Source organism: Lynx canadensis, chromosome D4 (assembly GCF_007474595.2).
Source record: "Lynx canadensis isolate LIC74 chromosome D4, mLynCan4.pri.v2, whole genome shotgun sequence".
Classification (NCBI taxonomy): Eukaryota; Metazoa; Chordata; class Mammalia; order Carnivora; family Felidae; genus Lynx; species Lynx canadensis.
Genome location: NC_044315.2, coordinates 64,414,429 through 64,424,315, shown reverse-complemented (window position 1 = coordinate 64,424,315; position 9,887 = coordinate 64,414,429). Strand labels below are relative to the sequence as shown.

The 9,887-nt window shown below is 30.3% G+C and overlaps 1 non-coding gene across 1 annotated transcript; it reads right to left on the bottom strand.

Moving 5' to 3' along the window:
• Nucleotides 1-434: 434 nt before the first annotated feature.
• On the bottom strand, nucleotides 435-542 carry LOC115500174. Its single transcript, XR_003964424.1, has one exon. It is a non-coding gene; the product is annotated as a U6 spliceosomal RNA (small nuclear RNA).
• Between the last annotated feature and the right edge of the window lie 9,345 nt (nucleotides 543-9,887).

The following is a 9,887-nucleotide window of genomic DNA, read 5'->3' as shown; positions in this document are numbered from 1 at the left end:
CACACACACACAATTGCTGTGTGTGTATAATTTGAACAGTCTGTATCGCCAATGAAAGACTCTGGCAGAACCTGCAGTGGAAAATACATCTTGTGCCATACACTAAAATGGGACCACCTAACTCTTTCTTGAATCAAATTTATTTCCATTCAGAATGAAAAATCAGAGAAAGGCCCATTTTTGTTTTGTTGAGTTTTGTTTTTTGTTAATAATTATTAGTATTAACTATACATTTTACCAGTTTTCTTTCTCATCATTATTTCTTATATTTCATGATTCTTCATTGATGAATTTATTAGTGTGCAAGAATACACTTAAGAGTAATTCACTCTTAGAAGGTCATTGCATGGTAGATTTTCACTGCTTGCATTTCTGAAAATGGTTTTATTTAGCTTTCTGTAGTATATACTACTGTGGTTGAGTTTGTTATGAGCAAAGAGGTTTACTCTCTCTGGAAGCATTTTGTGTCATCCTTGTCCAGGGACTATGCTAATCTTCTCTGTGTCTTTCCACTTTTAGTATTATGTGTTGCTGAAGCAAGATCTCTCTGGGAATTTTTCATACTACATTTTTGTCTTTTTAATTTTTTTTTAATAATTTACCATGATATTCCTTAAATTGTGCATTTTATATGAAAATATATCATAAAATATAAGAAACATGTGACACATAAGGAATAAGAAAAAAATATTTGTGTGCCCACTAATCACCTTTAATCCAGAACTTTGTGGTCATTGTAGAATTCCTACTGGCCTTTCCCTGACAAAAATCAACATCCTCTTCTTCCATCTAGAGGACTACTAGCCTCAATTTTGTTTTATGTTTTGTCTTTCTTGACAACGTCATCACATATGTGTGAATTGCTAAAAATTATATTTTAAGTTACATGTATTTGACATTTCAATAGGTGATATCATAAAAATAATTATTAGGCTTTCATATTTCCTTCTCTGTAAATTGCCTCTGTGTATGTGCATTTATCATCTGGATACTTTATGGGTTTTTTTGTAAGTTTATAGGAATCCTATATATAATCTCAGCTCTAAATTCTGCAGTCACATGGGTTGAAAATAGCATTGATTAAAGTGCTGTCATGTGACACTGACATATATGGCATCTTTAAAAATAATACTTGAAAGTTATGTGGCAGATAAGTCTTACTCTTTGGGAATTCCTTGACTATTCTTGGCATTTTATGACTTAAATTTATGTTTATTAATTTCTACCAAATCCTATTGAAATTTTGATTAGAATTAAATTGAATTTATATCTCATTTATGATAAATATGGGATCTTGTTATATTGAGTATGAGTACATATCTCTTGATTTATTAATGTCTCCTCCAATATATATCGGTAATTTTTATGTATACTCAATATAAACTATACATAAAATATATAAACTATATATAAATATTATAAATGCATTTTACTCTGTAAAAATTTTACCCACATTTTCTTAGATTTTACCCCTTAGGTACATTAGAGGTTTTGTTTCTGTTAAGTGATATATTTTAAGTAAATATTAGAAATGCTTGTAGTTTTAACATTAAAGTGCAATAAAATTTCAAATATTAATTTTGTATAGAAGCAAATTTTCCATGTACAATCTAAACTTTTTATAAATCTACTTGTAGATTCTTTTTACTATATCATTTATAAAAAAGGATCTGACTTATTTTTTCCTATCCCCTTAATTTTCTTTGACTTCTTGCACTGGACAGTGTCTCCAGAAGAATATGAAATGACATCAGTAAAAATGGATGCCTTTTACTTGTTTCTAGTCATAAAATAAATACTTTAAATATTTCACATTATGTGTTTTTTTTTTTCCAGTTTTATAATGGTTAAGGATTGTCACATTGAGAAAACTCTATTTTCTGTTTATTGTGGTGAGCTGTTTTTTAACATAACAGGTTGTGATTCCTTAATCCCCATTCTGGTAACCATTGGGATGATTACTTGATTTTCTCATATACAAATTAGTCAGTTTATAATAATTTTTTTCTAATACTAAAAAACAGTAAATTCCTGTGGTAAGTTTAAATTATTCAAGGTGTATTATCACCTTTATTTGTTCTTAATTTGGTGTGAAGGTATTTAAGATATTTGCATCTATATTTATATGTGATATTTGCTTATAATTTCTACCTTTAATATTATTTTTATGTTGGTACCAAGGTTAAGAGATTTGGTTAAAGTAACATAGATGTGTTCTCTTTCTGGACTTTACAATAATTGTGGTGAATTTGATTTGTTTGTTCCTTGAATGTTAGAAGGTAGGACTGCTTGGACCTGCCTTTTTTTATAGGATGATTTTTAGAAACCATATTGGGTTTTGTGATGGTTAGAGTAATACTTAAGTTTTTTGTTTTGAGTCAGTTTTGGCAAATATTATGGTTTTCAAATTTATTGGGATAAAGATTTCACAATTTCCATCCATTATTTTTTAATATTGCTGTCCCCTTTTTTCACACTATTTTGCTTTCCTAATGTGATCTGTTTTTTGCCTTCTCTCTTTCTTCATTGATCTTAGTTTGTAAATCTTAAAGATTTATGAATCTTATTTTGTGAATCTCACTTTTGTTGATATGTTGATCATATATTTTTAATTTTATTTTTATAATTTTCTCTTTGTCCTGTGATATTTTATTACATTCTGTTTTAGTTTTTCTAACTTGCTAAGTTGCATTATAGAAAGTTCTCTACTGTAATTTTAATTAGATCCACAAGTTTTATTGTATAATTTTGTCATTTCTTTATCTTTCTGATTTTATTAAAAATATTTTATTCTTTAATTTATATAGGGATAGCTATTAATTTCCAAACAATTAGAATTTTCCAAAACTATGTGTATTGTTTATTTGTAACTTAACATACGATTTTTTTTTTCATTTCTTGAACCTTGCTTTCGAGATTTGAATGAGAACGGTTTTCATGAGTGGACCTTGCATGGTAGAGAAAAGGGTATATATTTTCTTAGTTATTAGGTGTAAAGTTGGATAATTTATCGATTATATTTAGGTGTTGATTATGTTGAACTTTTAAAATTCTTACTGATATTTAATGTCTATCATTTACAGAGAGAGATGAGTTAAATTTTCCCATTAGGATAGTGGATCTGTGTCTCCTTTTACTTCAGTCAATTTTTGCTTTATATTTTTGAGATACTTTTAATTAGGTGCATAAAAAATTAGAATTATCATATTTTCCTGGTGAATTAATTGAATCATATGTTATTGGTAGTGACTCTCATTTCAAACTTTTAATTCCCTAATTAGTGATTCTTTTATTGACTTCAAATATTGATACCAATGAGCTTTTGGTATTAACCTACAATTTTTAATGTTATTGTTGTTTAATTATTATTTTTAATTTTTTTACATTTACATTTTATTGATATTTTTGATATATTTTATTGATACGGAAAATATTTGTAATAGGTGGCTTATTGTTTAGTGTGAAATATAACATTTGTATGAAATGATATATAAATACAATGTATCTGCCTTTCATGAGTTTTAGCATACTGTTTAGATCAAACTGTACTTGATAATTGTAGGGAAAAACTAGAGTGCTCCTGGAATTCAGATGTGTCACTTTCATTCTTTTGGAGTTCAAGGTTCTAATTTCCTAGGCAGAGCAAACCACCCAAAAGCATTGCCCTGTCTTTACCAATCCATAACAACTATTATAGAAAAAAACCAATGGGGTTGGAGACAGAGAAAGAAACAGGTGCACATGTATGCATACAAAGAGAGAGAGAGAGAAGGAATTTTACATACAGAATTTTTAGTTTGTCAGACCTCCCAGTTTGTCAGCTTCTCTTGAATTATTTTAACACACGTGTCCTGAGAACAGTAACTAGGTTGCAAAAACAAAGGCTGTTAAGCTTGCCACATCATGGACTTCTAAGGAAATTATGGATAGTACTTAAACACAATTTATTCTGAGAAGTTTTATCTTACTAAGGGGTGGAGGATTTACCTACTCTGTAAGTACGTACTAGCTTACTAGAAATTTCTGTAGAAGATCTTTACCTCTGTCAAGGTTTACCTCCTGAGTCAGAAGTCGATTTAAATATGCTTTAAATTTTTTATAGATACTTATTTCTAGAATAAAGAGTTACAAGGAATCAACCTAAAATTCTAATGTAGCATTTCTGAAATAGAACACATTATATGTTCACACATATACATTCACATATACATTACACAAACATACATATATATACACATATACTTACACTCTACTTACATAGACTTGTCTAAATTTTGTAAATGTTTATTGCATATGCCATCAGTTTTTATTAAACTTACATTTCATAAAAGTAAAACAAAATACTAGTTTTATATCCTTTTATAATAAAAGTTTAATGTAATAATTATTCAATAAGTATTTCTGTGTATCATGATTGTGTTGTATGCTAAATCTGTCATAAATTTTGTTGTACTTTCATAAAATTTTAGAAGAACATTTAAAATCTACAGTTTATTTTTCAAATCAAATATATAATTATCTAGACTGAGATTTTAGTGACTATCATTAAAATTTCTTAGAATTGTTCATTTGAATTTCCTGCAGAAAATTTAGTTTATTAGTTATTTTTCTATAATGTAACACTTGAATTCCGAATTCTTTCTATTGCCCTCAGATACATAGCTTTCACAATAAGACAATTAAAATGCATAAAAAATGTATTTGAATGAGAAAAACCATATGTTTAGAAAATATTTAAAATAACAAAATTATTATGAATGAAAAGTGTATTTCCCTATATTTGTACTAAAATGGGACATAGTCCTGTTAATTTTATTCTAACTTATAATTATTTTATTATGCTCTGTTTTAAGATAAACTAAATTCCATCATTTTTTTTGAATGCATGCAACTGCATTCACATAGCACATAAAGTAATAGCATGCTGGCATTTAAAAATATAATCTTGAGTATCAGTTTTCTGAAATGTCAGAGCAGCAGAATATCTGGTATTTAGTTTCTTTGTCAGAAATAATGTGTTTACTACTTCTTGTTTTATAATTCCCAGTAGTTGACATGGGCATTATGAAGGATTACAAGAAATCACTTATCTTTGTTCATATTATATCTCTGGCATTTGTAATATTTTATATTACCATGGATTAAAATACCACATAAAATGCAATATTGACTTTGGTCTATATGACTTGACATTATTAAAAATATTTGTTTTTCATTTTATTAATGAGTTTTAAAACCATACAATGTAACTTGTTGAGATATTAGAATTTGTTTCAGTGCCTTTATGCTACTGAAGAAACACTGAAGCTCAGTAATGTTTACTTGTCTAAACTCACCTTAGACTTAAACCCCACTCTCCTGATTACTAGTTAACCAAACTAAGTCCCTCTAATTTAGACTAGGGTATTTCAATAATGTATAAGCATGATTTTTGTGTGTGTATGGATTTGCTAGTATTATATCATTTGACCTGCAACTCTCATTCATTCAAGTCTCCTTTTATATATATGAGAATGACTGCTTTAAAGAGTATCAATGTCTGGCACCTGGGTGGATCATTGGGTTTAACAACAGACTCTTGGCTCAGGTCATGATCTCACAGTGGTGAGATCCTGACCTGTGTCAGCCACCATCTCACCGTCATGAGATCAAGCCCCATGTCTGGCTCTGTGCTGAGCATAGAGACTGCTTGTGATTCTCCCTCTCCCTCTCCCTCTGCCCCCACTTTCAGTCTCGTTCAAAATAAATTTTTTTAAACTATCAGTATCAAAGCAAAGCATTGCAAAACCAATTGGCCTGTTATCAATATTCACTACTTGCAGAAACCATACATGAAACAATTTTCTAGTAATCTTTATCTCTGTACTCACCATTATATGATTTATTTGACACTAGATGTCAGTTTTCTCTTATTCTATTCAATTTTTAGTAGAATTTAAGATACCGTAAACTGATTGAAATGTAAAAAAAGGAATTATAGAAGTATTTCTTTACATTTTTTAAATGTTTGTTATTTATGGGAGACAGAGAGTGGGGGAGGGACAGAGAGAGAGAGAAACAGAATCTGAAGCAGACTGTAGGCTCTGAGCCATCAACACAGAGCCTGATGCGGGGCTCGAACCCATGAAGCACAGGATCATGACCTGGGCTGAAGTCAGTCGCTCAACTGACTGAGCCACCCAGGCATCCCTAGAGGTATTTCTTTTTTTTTAATTTTTTTTAACATTTTTATTTATTTTGAGAGAGAGAGACAGAGCGTGAGTGGGAGAAGGGCAGAGAGTGAGGGAGACACAGAATCCAAAGCAGGCTCCAGGCTCTGAGCTGTCAGCACAGAGCCCTACGTGGGGCTCGAACTCACCAACTGTGAGATTATGACCTGAGCCCAGGTAGGAGGCTTAATTGACTGAACAACCCAAGCACCCCTTTAGAGGTATTTCTTGATGACATACATAAAGATAAGGGGAAAACATGAAATATTTTGGAAAATATCATGTTAACTAGAGCTGATTCCTTAATAATATCATAGATAGATAAATAGATGAATCTTTACCTTGTCTCCAGGCATAATTCATTTTTTCTAATGCTTTTTAGAATTAATGGTATTTGGATGTGAGATGGTACTTTCCCATTCTGCCTTGAGTTCTGTGTTTTATATTCTTTTCTTGTCCCTCCTTCATGATGACATGATGGTTGAGCTAGGATTCAAATGCATATTTTCAGTTTCCGTATTTTTGTTCTCTATAGCATATTCCTGCAAATACAACTCCTATGACTTACTAATCAGAGTGCAATATTTGTGAAGAGACACACTAAAGGCTATCAGCAGTGGGAAGAGTAGTAGCAGGACAGGTTCCTTTAAGACTAATGAAGTTATGCATTGAACATAATGGAGTTATGAATTAAGCAGTTATGCATTGGACAACTGCTTCTCTTAAAAAATTGTAGAGTGGGAACTTTACATATGTGATGTAATTTTATGTAATTTTAACAGAACTGTACATTTTTGCAGATAAAGTAATGATGCTATGAAGAAACTGAGGCGAGGTGTTAAAGAACAATTTCCCCAAATCCCGGAACAATTAAGCCACAAAATCTTGGTCTAAATCCTAGTGTGCTGTGAGATTTAAATTCAGATTGAAAGTCTGCTTTTACCATTATTTTTGAAAAATTTCTCCTGTTAGCTTAACTGCTCTATGTTCAGTTAAACAGAGACAACATGTTAGGACTGGTATGAGGATTAAATGACAATACAAGAAAAGTGTTTAGAAAATCGTTAGTGGCAAATAAATATTGGGTGATTTTGCTATACTGTTACTTTAATTTAGAAATATTTTGTTGATTATTTGAGTAGTGATATGAATTATTATTATATTGAAATATTTTTGTATTTTGCCATTGCTTTTAAAAGATTTTCCTGGTTGTGCAGTAACATGGTATATGACTTCTCAGTAGATAACTTCTAACTTTTCTGTCTCTTTTCAGTGATTTACTATTGGCTTTTTTCATGAACAGTACTTGATACCTCCTAGAAATAAGATTGAATATATCCACAAGTAGTGACATACATTTTAAATATATCTAATAATTTTTTTAATTTTTCTTTATTTTATTACTATTATTGATGTTTCTGATATGGAATTAGGACCACAAATATAAAAACTGCTTTCTTAAATGGTTGCCACTAAAATAATAAAGCAAATAAATAGCCTTTTCTTTTTTTAAATTTTTTTTTCAACGTTTATTTATTTTTGGGACAGAGAGAGACAGAGCATGAACGGGGAGGGGCAGAGAGAGAGGGAGACACAGAATCGGAAACAGGCTCCAGGCTCTGAGCCGTCAGCCCAGAGCCTGACGCGGGGCTCGAACTCCCGGACCACGAGATCGTGACCTGGCTGAAGTCGGACGCTTAACCGACTGCGCCACCCAGGCGCCCCATAAATAGCCTTTTCAACCAACTAGATTATGTTTATTCACAGCACCAGAATGTGAAATGTTATTTTCATATGTAATAATATTTTTAGTGATTCACATTAATTTCAATATTGAATATATACAGAAGAAATAGTTTATTTTATTCTCAAATGTAGTCTTTTGATAATTTAATACTTACATTAGTATATGATATATAATAGTATAATAATGTGAGAAATAGAAATATTAAAATATAGAATAATAATTAGAGTCTAAATAAATAATTTCTTTTTCTTTATGTGACTTATGTCTAACCAAAAAGCACAAATAAAGTTTAATACTTGGATGGATGGAAGTCATGCACTTTTTTTTTTTTTTTAGGAAATGTAGTTATATATACAATTCAAGAATGGCTCAAAGTTGAGTCAATCCCCTTTCATTAGTGGAACAAAATTCTTACAATTGCCTCGTAATAAAATCTAGATTTACTAATATCTTTGCTACCTCTAGTTTCTCTAGAGTATACAGCAAGATATTTATGGGGAAAATGATGTGACCATCTCCTACTCTACGTAGTTATATGAATTAATTGCAAACAAAATGGAAAATCTATTAATTCCATGCAAATAATTTACTATTTTAAGTTATTTTCTATGATACCAATAATAAGAAATGTTTCCAAATCTAGAAAACTGAAGTGATAATAATTTAAAGACATTTTAACTCATTGCAAAACTAATGCATTGTACACAGAGGCTGGACAGAGAATATTTTGATGAATTTGGATGACGAGCAGACAAGGTTTATGTATGACCTAAATGATGTTTCTTGTATACCATCCTGCGCTTAAACATTATGTAAATCAGCAAAATTAAAACTGAGTATATATCATAGACTTTAAATAATAAAACCATGAAAAATCTTCACCAAGTTTCCCTTATACTTCCAGAAAGACCTTATAAGTGTTCTTTTTCTACATATCTTTCCTTAGTTCTTCCATGCTCATGTTTGCAGTTATCGCTATGCTGTTTAGCATCTTCTTGTCTTATAATATTCTCTAAATGATAGAACATTACAAAGAATTAATGATTGCCTCTGGGGATGAGTTTAATGGAATAAAAATTTACACCACTCAAACAACTACACCAATATTTCTAAATTTAGAACTTGATGTACCTCTCGGGTGCTATTACTTCACTCTTCTTATACAATGTCTACTGCAAATGTTTTCTTTCATAGCAGTGTCTATGCAATACAAAAATCATATGAATTATGTGAAAAGAAAATAAGTTATTGACTATAGAACTTAGGAATTCAAGTGTTTTATTCCATTCTATATGGTGATAGTATGTATATGTATATATATAGAAAATTCCTAGATGTACATGGACCAATAGCCATGCTTTTTATTTTTTTTAATTAAGGGCCTTGTCATAGGATATCCATGAATGGTGAATATTTTATAGATATTGTAAAAATTCACAAAAAAATGGTGAAGAAAGAGGTAATTTGATTACTCACACACATACATATACATGAACACTAGATATATCTGTTAGGTGTGTGTGTGTGTGTGTGTGTGTGTGTGTGCGTGTGCGCGCGCGCGTGCGAGAGAGAGAGAGAGAGAGAAAGGGATAGTACTTAATTTAGTCAAGATTTTTTTTCAGATACAAAGAATATAATGTTTTAATAGTGATTATGCCTAAGTCAGAGCATTTTACTTTTCAGTAGTTTGTTTTTAACTTTTTATTTTGTCATAATTTCAGTCTTCAGAAAAGTTGCAGTAATAGAGCTTAATTTTTCTTCTTTGGTAGCAGATAATCATTATCAACCTAATGTAAACATTTTATCTTAAAATTAAAAATTTTTATAGCAAGTAACAAGACAGTGTATCATTCATCCAAATTTGTTGCAAGAATGTCTGTTTCTCTTGAAATTTGGAGATTAATCTATAATTAAAATTGTTTAAATGATTT